At 38.3% G+C, this 22,791-nt stretch overlaps 1 protein-coding gene across 4 annotated transcripts in view; it reads right to left on the reverse strand.

The window, feature by feature from the left end:
• Positions 1-22,791, reverse strand: part of MEIS1 (Meis homeobox 1) — a 140,400-nt gene that overhangs the window by 87,745 nt on the left and 29,864 nt on the right. The gene's annotated exons all lie outside the window — the stretch shown is intronic.

The following is a 22,791-nucleotide window of genomic DNA, read 5'->3' on the forward strand; positions in this document are numbered from 1 at the left end:
CTATCTAGGTTTATAAGCAAATTTTCGACTTGGTTTTTAAAATTTCAGTAGTTTAGAACTGATGGGAAACATGCAATCACCTAGCACAATTTACTTTATTTATGGAAGAAATTTCATCCCTGCAAGGTTCTGATTTGTCCAACCTGGAGCACATGGCTTGTAAATTATGAAGTAGAGATACAACTTGTACTTCAAGGACAGCGAGTCTTTAAAGTTGGCTGCACGCCCTCTTAGAAAGACACTGAAAAGTTTCCCACATGACATGCACATAATTACTTAAAATAGAAACTGATCACCACAAGCTGATCTTTGCATAGAGTCAAACACAAGTATTTCTGAATATAAATGTTTCAGTATTTGTTTCCAAGAAACCAAATTAAGTGGTTCAACAGTTTAATGGGAGAATATAGGTATAGTTGAAATGTCTATCTCCCCAGAAATCAATGGATTCTTAAATATTCTTTTTTCACTGAGGAAAAATGTATGGTAATATATATACATATGTTTGTATATCCATGTATAAAGACAAAAAAATATTGCAAAATGTTAAAAATGGTTGGAACAGAATTGTGAGCTATGGGTATTTTTCGTACAACTCATTCCATTTTTCTGTAGGTAAGAAAATATTCATAACAAAAATTACAAAAATGCTTACAAATAATATGTAGAATAGAATGTCAATACAATGCTTCACAAATCTTGTCCTATTTTTTAATGATGCCCTCTCTCACCCCTCCTATTCAACATCCTATTGGAAGTTCTGGACAGGGTAATCAGGCAAGAGAAAGAAATAAAGCGTATTCAAATAGGAAGAGAGGAAGTCAAATTATCTGTTTGCAGATGAAACGATTGTATATTTAGAAAACTCCATCCTCTCAGCCCAGAAACTCCTTAAGCTGATAAGCAACTTCAGCAAAGTCTCAGGACACAAAATCAACATGTAAAAATCACAAGCATTCCAATACACCAATAATAGACAAACAGAGAGCCAAATCATGAGTGAACTCCCATTCACAATTGCTACAAAGAGAATAAAATACGTAGGAATACAACTTACAAGGGATGTCAAGGACCTCTTCAAGAAGAACTACAAACAACTGCTCAAGGAAATAAAAGAGGACACAAACAAATGGAAAAACATTCCACACTCATGGATAGGAAGAATCAATATCATGAAAATGGCTACACTGCCAAAAGTAATTTTTAGATTCAATGCTATTCCCATCAAGCTACCATTGACTTTCTCCATAGAATTAGAAAAAACCATTTTAAATTTCATATGGAACCAAAACAGGAGCCCAAATAGCAAAGACAATCCTAAGAAGAAGAAAAAAAAGCTAGAGGCATCATGCTACCTGACTTCAAACTATACTACAAGGCTATAATAATCAAAACAGCATGGTACTGGAACCAAAACAGATATATAGACCAATGGAACAGAACAGAGGCCTCAGAAATAACACCACACATCTACAACTATCTGATCTTTGACAGACCTGACAAAAACAAGCAATGGAGAAAGGATTCCCTATTTAATAAATGATGTTGTAAAAGCTGGCTATCCATATGCAGAAAACTGAAACTGGATCCGTTCCTTACACCGTATACAAAAATTAACTCAAGATAGATTAAAGATTTAAATGTAAGACCTAAAACCATAAAAACCATAGAAAAAAACCTAGGCAATACCATTCAGGGCATAGGCATGGACAAAGACCTCATGACTAAAACACCAAAAGCAATGGCAACAAAACTCAAAATTGACAAATGGGATCTAATTAAACTAAAGCACTTTTGCAAAGCAATAGAAACTATCATCAGGGTGATCAGGCAACAAATGGAATGAGAGAAAATTTTTGTAATCTATCCATCTGACAAAGGGCTAATATCTAGAATCTGCAAGGAGCTTAAACAAATTTAAAAGAAAAAAACAAACAAAAAAAACCATCAAAAAGTGGAAAAGGATATGAACAGACACTTTTTTTCATATGTTTGTTATGGAGCCAACAAACATATGAAAAAATGCTCATCATCACTGGTCATTAGAGAAATGCAAATCAAAACCACAATGAGATACCATTTCACTGCAGTTAGAATGGTGATCATTAAAAAAAAGTCAGGAAACAACAGATGCTGGAGAGCATGTGGAGAAATAGGAATGTTTTTACACTGTTGGTGGGAGTATAAATTAGTTCAACCATTGTGGAAGGCGGTGTGGTGATTCCTCAAGGGTCTAGAACTAGAAATACCATTGGATGACTCAACCCCATTACTGGGTATATACCCAAAGGATTATAAATCATTCTACCATGAAGACACATGCATATGTATGTTTACTGCAGCACAATTCACAATAGCAGACTTGAAACCAACTCAAATACCCATCAATGTTAGACTGGATAAAAAAAAATGTGACACATATATACATGGAATACTATGCAGCCCTAAAAATGAGTTCATGTCTTTTGCAGGGACATGCATAAAGCTGGAAACAATCATTCTCAGCAAATTAACACAGGAACAGAAAACCAAACACCGCATGTTCTCACTCCTAAGTGGGAGTTGAACAATGAGAGCATATAGGCACAGGGAGGGAAGCATCACACACTGGGGCATATCAGTGAGTGGGGACAAGGAGAGGGATAGCATTAGGAGAAATACCTAATGTAGATGACAGGTTGATGGGTGTAGCGAACAACCATGGCAAATGTATACCTATGTAACAAATCTGCATATTCTGCACGTTTCCCAGAACTTAATAAAAAAAAATCATATGTATATATATAAGCCAACAATAAAGAAAAAAATGANAAAAAAAGCCACTCACACCCATATAGAGTAAGCTACACAAGACATCCTCCCCCCACCAAAAAAAAAAATTTCTCCTATTTTTTTACATTTTCTATGTAACATCCTAGGCTTTGGTATGAGAATTCTTGGATATTTTCATTATATGGTGCCCCAACAGAACAGAGTCATCATCGCAAGTATAAGAAATGCCCTTTGTGGCCAGGTACAGTGGCCAAATCCCAGCACTTTGGGAGGTTGAGGCAGGTGGATTACCTGAGGTCAGGAGTTCAAGACTAGTCTAACCAACATGACAAAACCTTGTCTCTACTAAAAATACAAAAATTAGCCAGGTGTGGTGGTGCATGCCTGTGATCCCAGCTACTTGGGAAGCTGAGGCAGGAGAACTTCTTGAACTCAGGAGGCAGAGGTTGCAGTGAGCCAAAGTCGTGCCATTGCATTCCAGCCTGGGCCATAAAAGTGAAACTTCATGAAAAGAAAAGAAAAAAAAAGAAAAGAAACGAAGAGAAGAGAAAAGAAAAGAGGGAAAAGGAAGGAAGGAAGGAAAGAGAAAGAAAGAAAGAAAGGAAAGAAAGAAAGAAAGGAAAAGAAAAGAAAAGAAAAGAAAAGAAAGAAAGAAAAAGAAAGAAAGAGAAGAAAGAAAGAAAGAAAGAGAGAGAAAGAAAGAAAGAAGGAAAGAAAGAAGGAAAGAAAGAGAGACAAAGAAATTCCTTTTATAAAAAAGGAATGAGATCAAGTTTGCTTGTTAGAAAACCACCTATAATCCCTGGAGAAGGGATAAATGGGCTTGCAGCTAATACCAAAAATTTAAGCAAATTGCTGTGCCATGAGAGAATGAATAGAAAAAGAAAGGAAGATAGTCAAAATAGGAAATGGACTCTGTGCTCTCATCATAACTAGGCTACAACACTGTACACATAAAAAAGAGAAAGAAAAGACATAACTAGATGTAGGGGAGAGGGTGAGTAGGCAGTCAGCACCTTCAGTTATTTTGTAGATGAAAAAAGGGGTAAAGTTGATTTCTTACAGACAAATAAATACTTCCCTATGAATCTAGTTTTGCCTACCCATAACTTCCCAGAATCAAACTTTCCTAGTCACTATTAATAGGCAAAGAGATATTGTGAACCTTATTTTACCAACTGCAAATTGTCATAAACCTAGTTCTCAAGATATCTACAATATTTGGGAAAGTTTATCTATCATACTAAGGATTATTTTTCCATGTCTTAAGATTTACCAGTAACACTGATGTTCTGAAATTCAAAGGCCAGATTCTACCCAATAGCTTCATCAAAGGTTATTGTGATCAGATGAGAACAGAGACACAAGAAGAAACTTTGTTGATGGCCAAATATATTCCCCATCCTAACTTGGCTCCTGTGAGCAAATTCCACCTAGGACCTCCAGGGACACTCAACCTTAACCCACTCTGACCATCAACAAAAGGTATGCCATTCAACATGTCACCTTAACTGACACCACAGACTTCATTTTCTCACAGACACTTCAATGTGTGGTATGGAAGGAACATGAGCAGTTATTTAAAAGGAATCCAGTAGACCAAAGGCCTTGTGGGAAGAATTGTATCAGTCTGCATTCCTTCTTAACCATTCATCATCACTGCATCATCACTGCCTCCTCAGGTAAAAGTGGCAGACCTATGGGACATTTGAGAGGGATGGACAGTGGAAGGGAGTCCCATATGAGTGGAAATCTTGGTGGCCCACCAAGTTTAGAATGCCCTCTTTCCTGACATGAAAGGGCAGCCAAACAGTCTTCATTGTACAACAAATACATGTTTTGGAATAATACTAGATTCTCAATTTCTTGTAAGGCATCACTCACATTTAGAAAGGGACACCACTCCAAAGCAGTGTCTCTTTTTCCACAGAGAAAAACTAGTCAGCTGATAATGATGATGTGGTAATGACGTTAGCTAACACATGCATAATGTTTGCGTTGCCAGGTATGGTTCTAAGTTCTACATAGTAACTTGTTTAATGTTCTCAACAGTCCTATAAGTAGGTACTAATACTACTCCCATTTTATGGGTGAGTTTAGACTGTTCCTTCATCCAAAAAAGTCAAATCATCTCGCGTAGAAATCTGACTTATTATTAGCCTGTTCTCCATGAGTAGAGAACAGGCTAATAATAAGTTGGGTTGCTTCCATTCTGATCCTACACTGAAACCCCCTCATGCCTGAATATCACTAGAGGGCATCAGGAATATTGAATGAGACAGTAGGTAACTCCTAAAGAGAACAACATTAGGAAATATGTTTGTTCCAGACGGTTCTCAGTTCAGGGGTAAAGGGGGAAGCAAACACTGGACTATCAATTCCTTGAGGGCAGGGATTGGTCTTACTCATTTCTGTCATTCCAGAACTGAGTACAGCGCCCTCTATACAAAAGGTTCTCTGTGAACGAATAAATGAATAAATGAAATAAAACGCTAAGCAGGGCCTGATCACTTTCTTCCAAAGATCCTTCCTCATATGTCATTCTCTCTTCTCTTTTTCTAATGAGGGAGAGAGAGAACTGGTAGACACATTTCAGAAATAAATGAATCAAAAAGATATCAGTTACTAGGTTACTTCTTAACCTGGTGAAAAAGAAAAAATGTTGGAATTAAAAAACCTGACTGACTTAGGTCCTGTTGTTTTCTCACTTACATCCTGTCAGGCCTTAGGTAATTCTCACCCGTGAAATAGAGGCAAAAATCTCTGCTCCACTGTAAGGGTGGTGGTGTAAGGCTTACAAATCAACAAGGTGGACACATTTCAGAATCTGAATGCATTAAAAATGAATTATTTGTTTGAAAATTTTCCTGTCACTTACCTGGCACATGTACCTCTCAGTAAACATATTTGTTAAATAATGAAATAATCAAAACTAAAGAGCCACAAGTCTCTGATCCTCTAAATTCCATTTCATAAGACTTTCTTAAAGAGGCTCAAAATGGTCAGCACCAACCTCAAAGGGAGGAATAAAACCAGTCTCAGGTACATGCCACTTCAGGTTAGAGCTGGAAAAGTTACATCCAACTGCACATGAAAATAAATAGTACTGTCAGCCGTATGGAGAGGCAAGACTGATGAGAAGAAAGAGATGCTCAAGGTACCAGGATTGAAAATTAAGCCAACAGGCCCCAACTCCTGCAGCCTTCCTCCTTGTGCTCCTTCTCCCCAGCATCTTAGGTCACAAGCCAAAAGAATGGCAGCGTCATCGCTGTCATTTTGCTCCTCTGAAATAGGAACCTGGATTAGCTCTAGCTGGCTGAAGCTCAACCCAGATAAGTCCAGAGCAATGCTGATAGGCAGCAGGAAGGAATTTGAGGAAGTGACAAGAAATGCCACGTCATCCTCCATAAAGAAAGCTTTCCCACAAAGTGGCCTGGGAGCTGACTACTTAGCAACGGGGGCTCAGAAAGATGCAGATAAACACAGAAGTCTTATAGAGAGCCAGCCACAAACAATTCATGCCCCTGCCACATCCTTCAGTGAGTACCAGGAAGAACGTAGGATACCCTGCCTTCCACCTTCCCTGCTCATGCAGCCAAAAGGAATCTGAGCTGTGTGTCCTGGGTGCCCTCCCACTGCAGAGGATCAGGATGCCCAAGGCAGCAGACTTGCCTCTCTGCTCATTTCTAACACATCAACCAGAGAATCACCAGAAATCCTGAAGGTGTGTGCGTGTGTGTGTGTGTGTGTGTGTGTGTGTGTGTAACAGAGATTCTAGGCTACAGTCTTTCTGTTGCAGGGAGGGTTATGTACCATGTCAGGAATAAACTCTTCCTAATTTCATTCTCCAAGTAATGGACATCATAATAATCTACAATGGCATCTGTCATTGCAAAGATTTCCACCATTCTTCACAAAAGTTTCATAGGAAAGTAGAAGTCAGCAAGCGGTTACTCTCCAAAGAAATGCACAAGGAAAGAAATGAGACTTAGCAAAGGTGATTGGAGAGGATGGAACTCTTCTTTTCCGTTGTTTTCTTAGACAACAAGAAATTCTCTATTGATTATATACATTATAACTTTCTTTACTTATGGTTTAAAATTTCATTCAAAGGGTCTGCTCTCACAGAAATGTACCCAAAGCTTGTCTATCTTGAGGAGGAAATATGTACTTTTTAAAACAGACAAAAAGATCAAATCTTTTAACTAAAAATATGTTCAGCATTATTAAATAATTCTAGTGACTAATTAAAAGGGCATATTGAGGTAGATCTCAGCCTATACCTCCATTGGATAAATCCCGTAATATCCCAGTGTTCTAAATCACCTTGAAAGAAACTCTGCCTTAGATTATGCCACCTCGAATTGTCCCACACTGCTATCTAGAAAGAAATTTTAGTCACTAGTCTTCTAGAGATTTCATTATGGCTGCAGCTGTTAGTAGACCATATTTTCATCTTAGGTAGCCAGGGAAAAATTTCAATACAGTACATTTTTGCTCAGAACTCTTTGAGAGCACACCAAATAGGAAATGATTAGAATTACATTTACTTATCCTCACATATTAGCATTAAATTATTAGTTGTATTAGTGGCTTGCATTTACATTAAACTTGCAAATTATATAGACGCTTATTTCTATTCTATGAGCATTTGGATTTTTTTCCCTGCATGCATATCTAATCATCTGCTTACCTCTTATCACTCCAGGAACCTAGAGTTCTTAATTCCATGGATTTCCACAGGGAAAGAATCTAGGCCACCGTTTATGCACAGAAATCAATTCAGCCATCACTACACTATGCATCAAAACAACATTTTAAGAGCAAAAGTTGAAGCCAGTGGCATTGAGCCAAAGCACCTCTCCTCTAAGGGAAAACACAGTGGGATTTTAAAGAGCATGTAGGGCAGGTAACCGAGCCTTACAGCCTCACCCAAGAAATGGGGAATTCTTCATGGCCCGGGATTTCTTGATTCAAATCTGGAACTTAAGACTTTGTGCCCAAAGAAAAGTGCTGATTGCCTCATCCCCCAGTGCATTTCTGGAATGTCTCATGTAAATATTCACTGGATCAATTTTCTCTCTCCTTGCTCCTAGTGAGATTACATTAACCAATGACACTTTCATGTTTTTAATTAAAATCTTAAAGAGAATTTTGGCACCATAAGTCTATTGCATTTTTACAAGATCCTCATCTCTGAAACACAATCTTATATTAACATGACAGTTTCCAAAAAATCATATTATCATAAATCATAGAAACATCATTGGCTTCTTTTAAATTGTATTCAATCTACTAACTACACCATTCACAAATTATAACAATCTATGCAAATGTACATTAAAGCCATAAAAAGCTTTCCCAACATATCCGTTTCCCACAGCCCAAATAAAGGTAAATTAAGAAAACCTGGCAAAGGGAATATATGTCTGTTGCCATTTCCCACAGTAAATAGGGTGTTTTCCTCTGGGAATAAAACATTTTCCTTAAACTACTGTTTATAACCCTTATCAGCTCAACTGCAATAGAGTCATCAAGTCCAATCTCCTGTGGAAAAAAGTCAAGGTCAACAAGTATTTGCATTTTTGTTTTTCTTTAGCTGCAATTGCTACTGACATTCAATTGGGTAATAAACATGAGGTCTGTCAAATGTTCCCAAAGAACAGGTGATCCAAAAGCTATCTCAGCACAAGGCCATTGCCAGGTAATCAAACAATCCTGTTATAACAATTATGATTTGAGTACATTTATTTATAGATGCAAACATCTGTCAGTTCTGAATGAATACTGCCAGACAGTTCCCACCACTGGGGTCATAAGAATGAGGAAGTACAAGAGGGCTCTTGCTAGAATTACTCACCAACAATAATGTGTACCCCGATGAGCAGAGTACCATCCAAAGAAAAGGCTTTCTCCTCTTATCTTTTCTATTTAAAGGCAATTTTGTGTAGCTCAATACAGCCATGTCCCTTACTATGCCAGCCAGGTTTCTGAGCCCGGTTGCCTCTCTCTGCCTGAAAACCAATTCTACGGTTACGTGTGTGTGCGTCTATTTGGAATTGTTGCATTATTCCTTTAAGCCAGCATGGTTGCTACATTAGAAAACACTTCATTTTAACCTGAAAAGTGCTAGAATTTGTTCAGCATGTTTAATCCTAAAAAGTCAGATAGATGTTTGGAATAAAGACCACATAGTTCTTTCCAATTCATCATGAAGTTCACTGATATCAACTGGAGTTATGTATTTGGATCTGGGCGGCACATGGCTCCATGCCATATGCAACTTATGGATTAAAAATAGAATCTGTTCCAGCTTCTAAGTAAGACATGTTAAACCTATAGCCTCCATTTGAAATTTAAAAATTAAATCTAAGGACTATGGCTAGTGTCTAAGATGATGACTCTGATCCACATAATGCAAACCTATTGTTCCCATTTCCATTATGAAAAATGAGCCTAAGGTCTATTCTTACGGCCTAAAAGTAATGTTTCCACTTCTCACTATGTAACTTTTATTAACATTCCATCTTTTAGTGGAGCAATTAACATTTTCCAAAGCTGATTCCTTTTCTATCAAGAGCATCAGGACATCTGGAAACAAAGTAAAAGATAATTATTCTAAAAACACATAAACTCACATTTTTTCCTAAAAACAGGAAAAATTCTACACACACAAAATGAAGTATGCTACTTTGAAAGACAGCTTTCAATGTAGACATACTAAATACCAGATGATAATGTTTTTAGTCAAATAAATGCTGCTTCATTATAAAAAGGTATCTTTCATTCTTTAACATTCTGCTAAAAAGTCAACGTAACCAGAGTTGTATCAGCAGGCATAAGAGTATACTATTTCTAATCCTGCATTCTTTTAAGTCTTGGGCAGGTAATCTGAAGATTCTACATAAAAAGAAAAATCAGCAGCTGAGAAGTGGGAAAGGCTGCAGCACACCAGGATTAGAATCCACTGGGAGCCCATAAACATGAAGGCCCATGAAGCAAAACATCTATTCCACGAATACTCAGGAAACGTTCATCAATCAGTTGTCAAGCAAAGGGGGAAGTCACCTCATTTTCAAAGCTGTAAACTGATGAAATGAGTCACCAAATTCCCATGACAGCTTGGCTGGCCTCTTCCTTTCTACCCAGCCCCTGGTCTCCACAGAGCTGGAGCCTTCTCTGAGGGAAAACAGTGCAGCAGAGAATTAGTGGGAATTCTGCAAGCCATCCTCAGGAAGGGGTGGAAAAAGCGTCACTTCTGCCTACCCAGGGTACAGGAGAAAACCCATAGCCATCAATGACCAGCTGCATTTTCTCCCACCTAGGGTGGCAAAGCTACATTCAGAAGAAGACAAAGAGCGTGCCAATGAGACCTGTGGTCTGTGTCGTCAGTCTTCTGAAACCTCGGCATCATCCCAGAGCCTCTGCACTCCACTGCCCTCTGTCCACTCAGTCTCTCAGTCCAGTCCAGTCTTTCTCCTTGAAGCTCTTCTCTCCAGCCTCCTCCCTCTGCCTTAGTAAAGTGCTGCAACATTTCTGAATAACTGTCATGCTGACCCCAGCCTTCCCCTGCTTGGATTCCTCCTTCACTCAATCCGACCACACCACAACCCTCACATTCCCAATGACTACCTACTGCCTGCTAAACAAACGCCAGACTCTTCAGATGACAAATATGACCCTTTGTGGTCTGACCTTTGCTACCTCTTGGGCCTCACCTTGGACTCTTCCTCTCTCACACCCACTCTCTGCTCACGCTGAGGCACACACAAGGCCCCCAAAGGGTCATGCTCTTTCTCCTTCCTACCCTTACCCAAGCTATTTTTTCCCTTATATGCCCCTCTTCTCCATTTCTCCCAAGTTTCCATCATAGACTCACTCTCTTTGGAGAGCTGAGAGGGAGATGCGAAATAGAAAACCAATGTCTTCTAGGGATAATTCCAGGGGACCAGGTGTTGGTTGCTTGGAGCGCTGTGTGGAGAAGAACCTGCATCCTTTCAGGCTCAGTGGCAAGGGTGCTGTGAGCCATTAAAAATGGCTGTCATGGAACGACTACAGAGAGGCCCTTCTGATGCTGCCCCCATGCCAGTTTGTTAGGTGCCATTCCTATACTTCCAAATTACATGGAACCTGCTCACACAGGAGACATAAGTTACGATATATTAACTGTCTGCCCCTCCATCAGACTGTCAGTTTCTTGATTCCAGAAATGACCTCTTTCACTTCAAATTCCCACATCTAGTGCAGGACTGGTATGCAGTGGACATTTGATTAATTCTCATTAAATTAATAAATGGGAATATTTCTGTTATCACTTCTTCTGTCCTTGGGAGTATTCCTCTCATATGCTTAAAATGTACATTAAGCAATACTTTTATTTGTAGTAAATTTCTTTATTTTACCTGAGGGCATGTGTTTGGTGCTAGGATGTGGTAAAGCAAATATTCATAATGCTCATGCCCCTCCAACTTTATAGGCTGAAGTCATATTCCCTCAGCACTTTCATTTTTAAGGACTGCAGCTCCTGAACCTTCCATTCTGGCATCCTAGCTCAGCCTCTCAGCATCTCATTCCAACCACTGCTCACCTGAATCTCTCTGGCTCCATTAACCCTGCTCCCAGGGATAATAACCAGACCGACAACAACAATCCACTTTATGGACCAGTCTTTTCTCCCTCCATTTGAACCCCACTCCTGGCTTCAAATGGAGGGACAAAAGGCTGGTCGATGAAGTGGATCCACCAGATAATGGTCAGAAGAAGGAGACAGACAAGTGAAGAAAGGCCTCATGGCATAACCAAATAATCAGCACACTGGCTCACATCAAAACAGGCTGTCATTCATTTCAACTGTGGAAATCAAGACTAAGGTTAGATACCAATGAGTTAAAGTAATGAAAGGATGAATATGGTTACAGATACCTAGTCCAATCAATCACATATGTATCACCAATTATTATAACTGCAGCACTGTGCTAGGTGCTGAGACAAACATGAGAGGTGTCCCACAGATGCTGTTGAAGATGCCAGTCTATGCCTTCTCCCTGGACTCCCTGTGTGAGGACAGGAGGAGGGTTTCTTTCAGATCTTAATGCCATTCAAATTGATTCTTCTGAGCAACTTTCATGGATGTTGTAAATCTTGTAACTAATTATATTTCAGTCTTTGCTTTAGCTACTAGGAAGCTCAGGGCCAAATGAGCTGCCTAATTCTGGTAATTGTATATGATCTTATAATTTATATTGCTTAGTACTACCCTTATTTCTTGGCTTTTTGTTTATTTTGCTTTTATTCTAATTTGTTCATCTATACTTTTGTCCTATTGTGTATCATAAACTTTTGTTAATTTCCTTAAATCCTTTCTTAGAATGGGAGGGAGGATATATATACATATTTTTATTTATACATAAATAAATATATATCCATATAAATATATGTATATAAGTATACATATTAATATTTATACGCCTATAAGTACATTTACATTTATACACATATATTTATATGTGTATGTGTATATATATGTATGATGTTTATGTGTATGTGTATGTGCACTTTAAAATCAATACATCCTTTTCTCCCAAGGTATTAAAGTATAAAAGGGTATCAAGGTGCTACCTGTCCTGGCTGTCATAGGTAGCAGGGGCACTCAAGGAAAGAGTCAAACTAAAACAGTTGCTAATAACCTAGCAACAAGCCCATTGTCAAATTCAATATTTTCTGTATTCACTCTTTAATTTCCTTTTTCTTAAAAACATAGAATTTTTAAAAACAGAAGCTTTGCCATGTAAGGTCATATTCTCCTTTTCTTCTTATATGGAAATAAGTAATAGAAAGTTATGCTGTCTTCATTCTTTGTTATAAAATAAAGTGAGCAATGTTAGGAAGGCATGCATATTAATTGATATTAGTAAACGGGAGGAAGCCAAAGCTAATTATACTAATCAAATAGAACACTTTTTTTTTTTTTTTTTGCCAGAGGCCCACTGCATTCCTAGAGGACAGAACACTTTTAGGTTAAGCCATTATGGAAAACTATCTGCAAGACTGAACAAATCCACAAAGCCAGACACTTGAGCAAAACCCAACTTTACCAACTACACTTCTGGGACCAATCAATACAAGAGGTAGACAATGCCTACTTTTTTTTCCCCCTAAGGAAAATGCTTGGCATAAATTTACTGTTTGGGTTAGTTTTCGCTAGGCCAACAGCCAAAACCTCTACTACTATGCTTAATTAGTGCTATCACTCATGAGAAAGAGAAATAACTTCAGGGGTAGAGTTAAATTTCACAGCCCAAGCGGCAGAATCATGGCTGTTACTGGGAAGGGCATAGGACATAAAAGCATCCTCCCAGGGTAGCACAGTTACCCTTGCTATAGGGTCCTGTCTCAGAATTCATCCTCACCCCAGCCCTATGATCCCTCAAATGCTCCTGCTGGTGTCCACCATCTTCTGCTAGATGCCCACTGAGGGGCAGAGGGTGGTGTCCAAGGGCAGGAGTAGGAAGAACAGGTGATTAGGTGGATGGCATGATTTAAGGTCAAGACCTCCATATATATGTGTTCTATATCCACGTATTCAACCAATTGAGGATGGGAAGCATTTGAAATAAAAATGGATGATTGCACATGTACTGAACATGTACAGACCTTTTTCTTGTCATTATTTTCTTAACAATACAGTATTACAACTATTTGCAAAGCATTTACATTGTATTGGGTATTATAAGTAATCTAGAGACAGGGACTTGAGCATCTGAAGATATTAGTATTTGCAGGATTGGGGGAGGGGGCTCTGGAACCAATCCTGGGGAATACCAAGGGATGGCTATATATACTCAAAACCATTTAACTTCTGACACTTAAGTTTATAAGTTCTGAACCTGGGCTATATAGACACCACCTCAAGGGAGACCCATGGTTAGAATTCAGGGGGTAGAAGTACTTTAGAAGAAGAAAAACTACATTTTTATTATCAATAACTTTAATTAGAATTAGCATTTCCTTCATGCATGTATGAAAGTAAATAAACCACAGAATTGTTAGCAGGACCTGTGACTTTGTCCCCAGTGGAAATCATATTTGCATATCACAATACAGTTTTTACAAATATCTTAAAACAAGATTTACATTTATCACTACTTCAAAAATTCAGTAGACAACAGAATTACTACTAGATCTTATTATTTAATGCCTGTTAAGCAGAGAACTTATATTACTATATTCCAACTTGGCTTTAAAAAATATTTTGATAATTGAATTTTAATACAATTCATTGGCCTCGTAGCTGGGTTTTATTTTATACATTAATAAAACTATTACTCTGACAAGGTATTCACTGGCTTCACCAGACTGCCAAAGGGGTCCTCTCTTCCTCAAAACGTCAAGATTCCCTTGAAGAAGATCAGTCTGAGTCAGCAGTCATGTGACTAATGGCGGTGAAAGCAATGATGACCCCAATGGTTCAGACAGCAGAGGCAATGGCTGGCTCACGGCAGTGTGTAAGGACTGGACCAAGTTTCCAAGAGTAAGCTCTGGATCCAAGTCCACCTCACAGGGCCCCATAGATGCTGAGGATCTACATCTACCAAGGTAGAGCTGTCCCTCTGCAATTTAAACCTAATACCTACCACGCCGTGTTTCATCCAGCAACCCTGACCACAGAGTTCACCATGTCTGGGTCACTGGCATGTTGTGAAATAAATACACTCATGGCTCCCTAAGAATATTCAGTATTTAGCAAATATTTTACTCTGATATGCTTGATGTTCTTGGTAGCACACAGGAGCTTCCTAAGGGCAAATACTATGACCTATGCATTTTTATAGCTCACACAGAGTACCTGGCACACAATAAGTGCTAATCTATTTTTGATGACTTGACTAGAATGTATAAATTTACATTCCCATCCCCCCCTTAAATATAACTCATGATAATATTTTGGCTCATCTGCAGGAGAGAATATAATTCTGAACTCTTTTTATCTCCTTGGGCTACACTAAATGGACACTTCCCTAAAATTAACCTCCTCGCTTTTGCCTTGCCAAGAATGACACCATGTGAAGAATCTACCACCTGAAACAATGAATTCTCTCCTCATTTATTTCCTTGGGTAGAAACTGAAACACATGTTTAAGCTGTGCCAGGCTATGTGTGGTAGCCCTGGAATACCTGGGAGATCTGACCTGAAAAACAAGTTATTGCTTATAGTTTAAAACGCAATGCAGACTCGAGAGAAGAAAGTAAGGTAAGAAAGGATAAGAGAATGAAAAGGCCTTATATAAAAACTGAATTAAATAATTACAGATTAAGACATGGGTTTTTAAATCTAATATCTCCATTTTATCATTTACATAATACAATGCATGGTATTAATATGGTGGAGAACATGTTTCTCTACATGTGATGTATTTTTGGAAAATATCTTACAGTTTTGAAAAGAAAGAACTGAGTTTTATGAAAAATTAACTTCTGGGTCCATGAAAATAGATAATATATTCCACTCTCACTGAAAAGCTAATGCCCTTCTAGCCAGGGGAGCTTTCTCTAATTTACAGCCAACTGAGTGAAACTGAAAAGAAGATACTTTTTAAAAAGTTTTCATGCCTCTGGCTGCAGAGCTAGATGATGAATTGACATAACATCATCATTCATATACTTCTTTACTACTTATTTCTTCTTTTAAAATTCTGCATGAGTCTTAGGAGACAAAAGTAGTTAATTCTAGGAAAATAAAAGAATTGGTGTATAATTTTAGACATGCTACAAGTCACACCAGAGTTGGTATTTCTTAATGACAGCAACAACAAAATTTTAATCCATCACTTGCAACAAAACTCCACTATCTACACAGGTAACAGTGGCTAATAGATAGATGTCAGTGACATCACAAATCAAGTGTGCACTTATATGCAAACCAAAGGGAAAACAGAATTGCGACTTACAGTTTACACAATAAATATCACATCTTTTAAATTTCAAAAATGAGAGTTCAAAATTTGGTAAGAAATTCAGACCATGAGTTCACACATAAATAAAAATGAGCAATCAACAGAAAATATAAGAAATGACTCTGTTGACTAATGCCCTGTCTTTTCCACTTGAGGGTCAGACCTATTCAAACCCAATCACATGAGGATGGAATCAGTAAAGGTCAATCAAAGACAAGCTGAAACTCCAACTGTCTAGCTGACGTTCAGAGCTTGTGACAAATTGCTATCAGTCAATGTCAACTAATGGCAGGAGCTCTTTGGCTAATCAATTGTTCTAAAAATGATCAAGAAAACTATTCACAGGACAGCTCATTTTCACATCAATGCCTGTGAAGTATGAAAAGCTCATTTTTTGAGTTTTTAATAAGCTCATAAGTAAAGCAGTTACTTGGTAACAGAGGTCACCTTACAGAAAAAGATAGAAGGTTGGTCTGTCTTTTACATATTCTTTTATTACCATATTATAGTAAAAATATGTTCACGGACATGCTAGAGGGCTACATAATATAGTAGATAACACTTCATCCACTTTTCAGATAAATACTTCTGTGTTAGAAGAACATCTCTATTCAGCTGTAAATAATTTCAAATGTACTTTTTGGTTGCTTAAGATGAAAAACAACGGCCTCAAGTTTGCTGGTGATGTTGCCTGATAAGGAGAAGAGGCACTTTCTACGAAAATGCTTATGGCCAAGTTCATGCCCCTACCTATAGTTAGTACTTTTAGATGGTGAAGTTATTTTTCTATTAGAGGACCCGCTTTCATGATGCTAGAAGTGAAGCAGGTGGAGAACAGAACACTGTTACTCACATTTGATGAGTCAATAAAAGGCAAGGTGAGTATATTACAGGGTGTACTTGGGAAAACAGTGTTCTGTCTCTACATCTCATTCAACATGTTTGATAAGTTAATAATACAGACATTTTGATAACAGGCATTTGTGGAGCATAATAACTTCCCCTTTCTTTTTTACACCTGACTTTTCCCACCAGGAAATCATTTTCCTATTCTGCCTGCCACCTCATGCAAAGGCCACACTTTAATTTGCAGGTCAACATTAAATATAACCAAAGGAACATACAGGGCTGCAATGCTCCAAGGCCTGTAGTCACAATTATATTTTACTTTTCTCTCCTCTCAAAAGTGTATTAGTCAAAATCATTACAGTGCCATTGAAATACAAGAAGTCCCTGGAGAGGTACAGGCTTAAGAAGCAAGTGTGAACAGAGATCATTCAAGTCACTGTGACCAACAGACAAATGAAACAACAAAAAAGAAAAATTACCATTTGTAACCATTTTCCTTCATTTTCAAGGTTCTTAGGTTATCATTTTGTTTGCAAAATACGTTGGATTTTTTTTTTTAAAGAAAATTCTCTCGAAACAAGCAGTATTAACTTTGTGTTTTCAGCTGAAAAGCTGCAAAGTGACAGCAGTTTCAGATTACATCCTGAACCTGAGTTGCTACGGTAGTTTTTCAAATTAAAATATCTTCTGTGGCCTCAACCACTCTCAAGTTGTCCATAGGAAAGAAATAAAGGAGGGAGGGCAACACTTAAGCCGAGCCATAATTGGAAGTATGTGAAAAATGAAGTGTCAGTTTGGTCAATAAAGGGCAAAGGTCAAGGGGAACTGCAGCCCAAACTCTGTGCGAAATGTGCTCATTAAGACACCCAATCAGAGCGCTCCTTTCCACCTATCCCATTATTCATCGGACAGCTGACTGTTTCAAATGCCTGGGTTTGGACTGTTATTACTTTTCTTCTTCATGTAAAAAAGGCGAGTGGTATATAAATCGTTGCTCAGTCATCTGGAACATAATGTGGCCCTTCCCCACCTCCCTTACTCGGTGCTCCCCACCCCCTCTCAGACTGCTCTGCCTGCTGGCTTCACAGGTCTGGAACAACTGCCTTGAGATTCCCCTCAATAATAAATGGAATTGCCTTCTGCCTATAGGTTGCCTGGACTTATACAAAAGCTGGTGTGGAGGGGGATGGGGCAGTGGGAGGCACTGGAACTATGGATACACTATGATAGAGAAATGCAGTGTTTTGCAATTATTTTTCTTTAAAGAAACATGCTGGCATGCTGGCTTTGCCTTTCTTTCTTTCTTTCTTTTTTTTAAGTGGTACTATTGTTTTTCTGAGACCTGCCCCCTAAAGGAGAAGTTCATAAGTGGGTTTTAGAGATTCCAGCAATCATTAAAAGCTTTTAGGGTTAAAATGTTTCACATCAAATTTCCATGTAGAAAAATACTTTTTCTTGATCCTCACAAAAGAGGAAAATATGATGAGCTTTAAGTGGAAAATGTTCTGCAAGAGCAACATCCTTACTTGTTCCCATGCTTCTATTCTTAATTCACTAAGTCTTCGAATGAGTGAAATGATATAGGCTCTTAATACATAATACCAGTGAATCATATCAGTCATCATGCTCCCTTTGTAAATACTTCATTCATCATTCCACTCTGCATGCAAAACTACGTTCTCCCTCCTCAGCAGAACTTTACCCCTCTGAGTCTAAGGCAATTCTGTCGTATTCATAGCTAGGTCACCATTAGGGAGCACAGCACCAGGTTCAGTACAGACAACTGGGGAAAGAATTGTCAAACTGGTAACAGAAAGAATGTCTGTCAAATGGTCTGTTTCTCCAGGAAAGCAGTGTATCAAATAGGACATCACAGTTAGGATCTTGGGCTCTAGAGTCAGACTGCATGGGTTCAAGTCCCAACTGGAGCACCAACCAGTGCCTTTGACAAGTCTCCTTATCGCTCTGAGCCTCCATGACCTCACCCAAAAAGTGAGGGGATAGAAATATCTACACTGACTGATGGCCCTTCATATCCTATTTTGCTATCTTTTACCATCATTTGTTTACCTCTCTTAACTTTAAAGCAAAAAGACAGACCTGTCCAAACTCAAAAATGTGGTCAATCGTAGCTGAAACTGCTTAAGAGGCATAGAGTGGCTGCGGCAGGCCTCTGGAGGAGCAGTAAAAATCTAGGTGGAAGAGGGACCCAATTTGCCTGAAGCTCCCCTACTGCAAATCACACAGTTCCCAGAGTGGGCCCTGATTATGGTCAGGTGGGCAGCCATGCACAGTAGGATGCAAAAGACACATGAAAGCCACACATCTCTGCCATCATGTACCTCCTATTATGAGACACTACTTGGCCGCCCTGGAAACAGACACCCCACCCTAAAGCAGTTCTAAAGCCAAGAGACCAAGATCTTGAAGCTGACTTTGACAGTTACTCACTCTTCAATATTTCTGAGCTATTACCTCTTTCTTCTGTGAAATGGGAAAACAAAGCAAATAATTGCCAGGGATAAAATAAGGATTCAATCTGGTATCTTTGGAAGTGCTTTGAGGAAGTTAAAGAGTAAACAAAATCAGTGTTGTAGCAACAGCAACAGAATCCCCAACCAAACACAGATGTGAGGCTTTCCCTCTTAAATGCCAATTGAAAAGGACTTTACTATTAAAGAATCAATCTCCTGCAAGGGCCACAAGTATTAATATTGAATGGAAGTAGATATCATAAAAAAAGTTGTCATGATAATTTGAATTGAGGAAAAGACATACTGTGTAAATCATGAATAAACATTAAATCCCTGAATGAAATAAATACCTTTAGAATTTATTTCACAAAATATCTTTGGTATTTTCTTAATTACATATCTTACGTACATTCTCTTTAGAATGCCCACGATTGGATTTTCTTTTTTCTTTTTTTCTTTGTTTGGAGATGGAGTCTTGCTCTGTCACCCAAACCGGAGTGCTGTGGCACAGCCTTGGCTCACTGCAATCTCCACCTTCCAGGATCAAGCGATTCTCCTGCCTCAGCCTCCCAAGTAGCTGGGATTACAGGGGCTTACCACAGCACCAAGCTAAGTTTTGTATCTTTAATAGAGATGAGGTTTCACCATGTCGGCCAGGCTGGTCTCAAACTCCAGACTTTGTGATCCACCCGCCTCCACCTCCCAAAGTCTGGGATTACAGGTGTGAGCCACTGTGGCCAGTCATGGCTTTTGTATTTCTTTTTTTTTAATGTTTAGGTAAAAATGTGTACTAAAACTCTTTCAGTAATCACAACAGCTACTAATTCAGCAAATTATCAGGCACTCAAAATTCCCCAAATTGCTGGAACTCTAACCAGAAATTCTTACATTTTGAAATCTGTTGGAAAATTTAAAATTTCCTGCATAACTTATTTCATTTTATTTACTTTGAAAGTTCAAAAGAAGAGGACTCAGTTAAGATATATATAGCCTGTTACATGCCTCCACTGTGCAGCAGATAAGGTTATTTAACAGGGACTAAAGCCTAAGGGATTTCTTTTTACTTCTCTTTTCTTTTCTTTCTTTTTTTTTTTTTTTTTTTTTTTTTTTTTTTTTTCATTTTCTTTTTGTGACACAGGTACCATAATGAAGTGGTAAAAATGGAAAAGGAATGAGGAAGAAAGAAATGCAGTACAAATAATACAGCAGAGAAAGTTTTAAAATATATATTACTCCTGTCTGTGGGGGAAACACCTCTTTGGATATGTTCTTGGCAGATTGAGTTATTTCTGTCTATTGGGTATGTATAAAGACATATTTATGGATTTATAAATCTTTCGAAGAGGGCTGTTATTTACCCAGTTGACTAAAATGGACTCAAACTGTGTAAATAACTATTTAGGACATGTACTACAGGCCAAATGCTGGCACAGCTTACACTTCCATGCCTGCCAGAAAAGGCAAACAGGGAAAACATGGAAAAGCCACTGTGCACAGTTAATCTGAATGCTGCACAAAGACCAAACTCTGCAGGTCTCAGGGATGAAAAAAAGGTTTAGAAGGGTCATGGTTGGCATGGAAATGTGCATAAGTTGTTGCAGCAACACTTTCAGGCATCATTCTGCATTTAGCAGAAATAAATTCAACCGCCAAGGAAAACCTACAAGGAAGGACAAATAAGACTGAAGGTGGGGTTCCCAGCAGCCTCTGTTAGCAAGCACAGAAAGGTGGGGTAGGGGAAACCAGCACGGAACGTTTCTATTTGATGACAGTGGAAGTTATTGACTGTAGTTTTTTGGTAGAGATGAGGAAAGAGGGTCTGATGAGAAGAAGCTTATTTTAGTCATTGGGAAACTGGAAGTTTAGGTCTGACGCTCCACTGGGACCTCACCAAATCATTCAGCTTCTCCATGCCCTTATTCTTCTCATCTGTCAAATGGGGCTCCACCTACTTAATCTGCTACCCAGGATTTTTAAAAATGATTCAGCTGAGATCATTCAAATAAGATAATTTACCTGAAAATGTCTTAAAAACAACTAGGTGTTGGACTCAAATATAAAAAGAAAAAATATAGAAAGAAACATTCTAAGTGGAAAGTTAGTAATATGAAGAATATAGAGTTCTTAGTTACAATCAAATTATTAAATAGGCCTTTGGAGAACACTTGTTGAAGGAACAGGCATCATACAACATTCCTAATTACTTGCTACAGCGTGTCAGAGGGGAAGAACTGGTATTGGGCATTTGCTATCTGAAAATCCTCTTATCATATTATGTTTGAGAAAACTGATGCATTACAGTTTTAAATTCAAGTGCATTTCAGCAGTTTGCAAGCCTTCAATGCAACAGCTGATCTATACCTATTCTCAGATGATATAAGTTTTGAAAAGCAAGAAATGAAAAAGAAAAAGAAGCCAAACACTAGGCTGTGACCCCATGTAGCAATTTTGGGCTACAGGAAAAAGAATTTAGATTCCATTTACACCTTTTTGAAAACTCATAGTGTCAGTAGAGTTATGAAAGTAGGGCTTTATATTGAAAGTGCTGACACCATCTTAACTATAGCGCTGTGAACGGCAACACCATAACACATACATACACACACTTGAAAGAAAAAAGGCCCCTTGGATTTATGCTGCATATCATTTTCCAGTAAAAGTCAGAGGTCAGAGGTTACCTGTTTCTGCCTCAGCTCTGAACCAGTTTACTATTCTGGGCTCCGTTTTTACTAGGCTTATAGTTGCGATGAAGTCAGCAACTTTTCTTTGAACAATAAAATGTTTCAAATGTTTAAAATTATATTTGTAGAAGTTATTCCCGGTACAAATAGCATACATGTGTCTAAAAAAAAAAATTAACTGTCCTGTTTTTGTTTTCAAATTAATCATTCTAAATTCATTGTAGACTTTGCAATTTTAATTGGTAGAGCCCAACTAAGTTAGACAACAAAATTTCTTTGTTGCCTAACAGCACTGCAGCGAAACACGATCATAAAACCAGATTTTAAAGTATGTACCTACTGTGGGCTCAGAGTCAACTTCAATAAAACAGCCTTTTTATATTCAGATAAAGAATTCTCCTTTAAACTTTAATTGCATTAATGGAACACAAAATCCACCACAGTGGGATCTCATGAAAAGCAGTACAGGCATTTGAATACTCATTCGCCCTTTTGCTAAAGATTAGCTTGATGTTTAAACTTTATTTCCTACTAGTTATAGTCAAACATGCACATCCATGGACACCCACATACACACAGGTATGTGCATTCACAGGACAACACAAATTAAATTAATCTGTTATCTTTTCATTTCTTCCTAAATTTTATTTAGTCTGGCTTTGCAATGAAGCCAAGCAGTTAAAAGGTTCAGATAAATAAAACCAGAAAAAAATGGCTTCAACCCAGTGGAGAGGGAAGCCCAGCATGTGCTACTGAAAGGCCCACGGCCTTAGAAGCATCTTAAGACATCGTTAACTCAGAATCCTAGTGGGTGTTTCTTCATGAGCTCTTGAAAAGCCTCTGAGGGCAAGCAGTAGTAATACTTTTTATTTGTATAGCAGGGTATTAGTGGCGTACTATTTATTCACATTCAAACTTCTAAGCTACTTCCCTAATCTTGCCCTCAGTCAATTCACTGACTCTGTTTTACGAAGCTGGCCAGGTGACAGGCAGTTAGGCAGCTGGAATGGCACAGAAGAAAACAGGGTCGGAGAATAAAATAAGATGAGCTGATTCACAAGC

This window comes from Cebus imitator, unplaced genomic scaffold, assembly GCF_001604975.1.
Source record: "Cebus imitator isolate Cc_AM_T3 unplaced genomic scaffold, Cebus_imitator-1.0 Scaffold23, whole genome shotgun sequence".
Lineage (NCBI taxonomy): Eukaryota > Metazoa > Chordata > Mammalia > Primates > Cebidae > Cebus > Cebus imitator.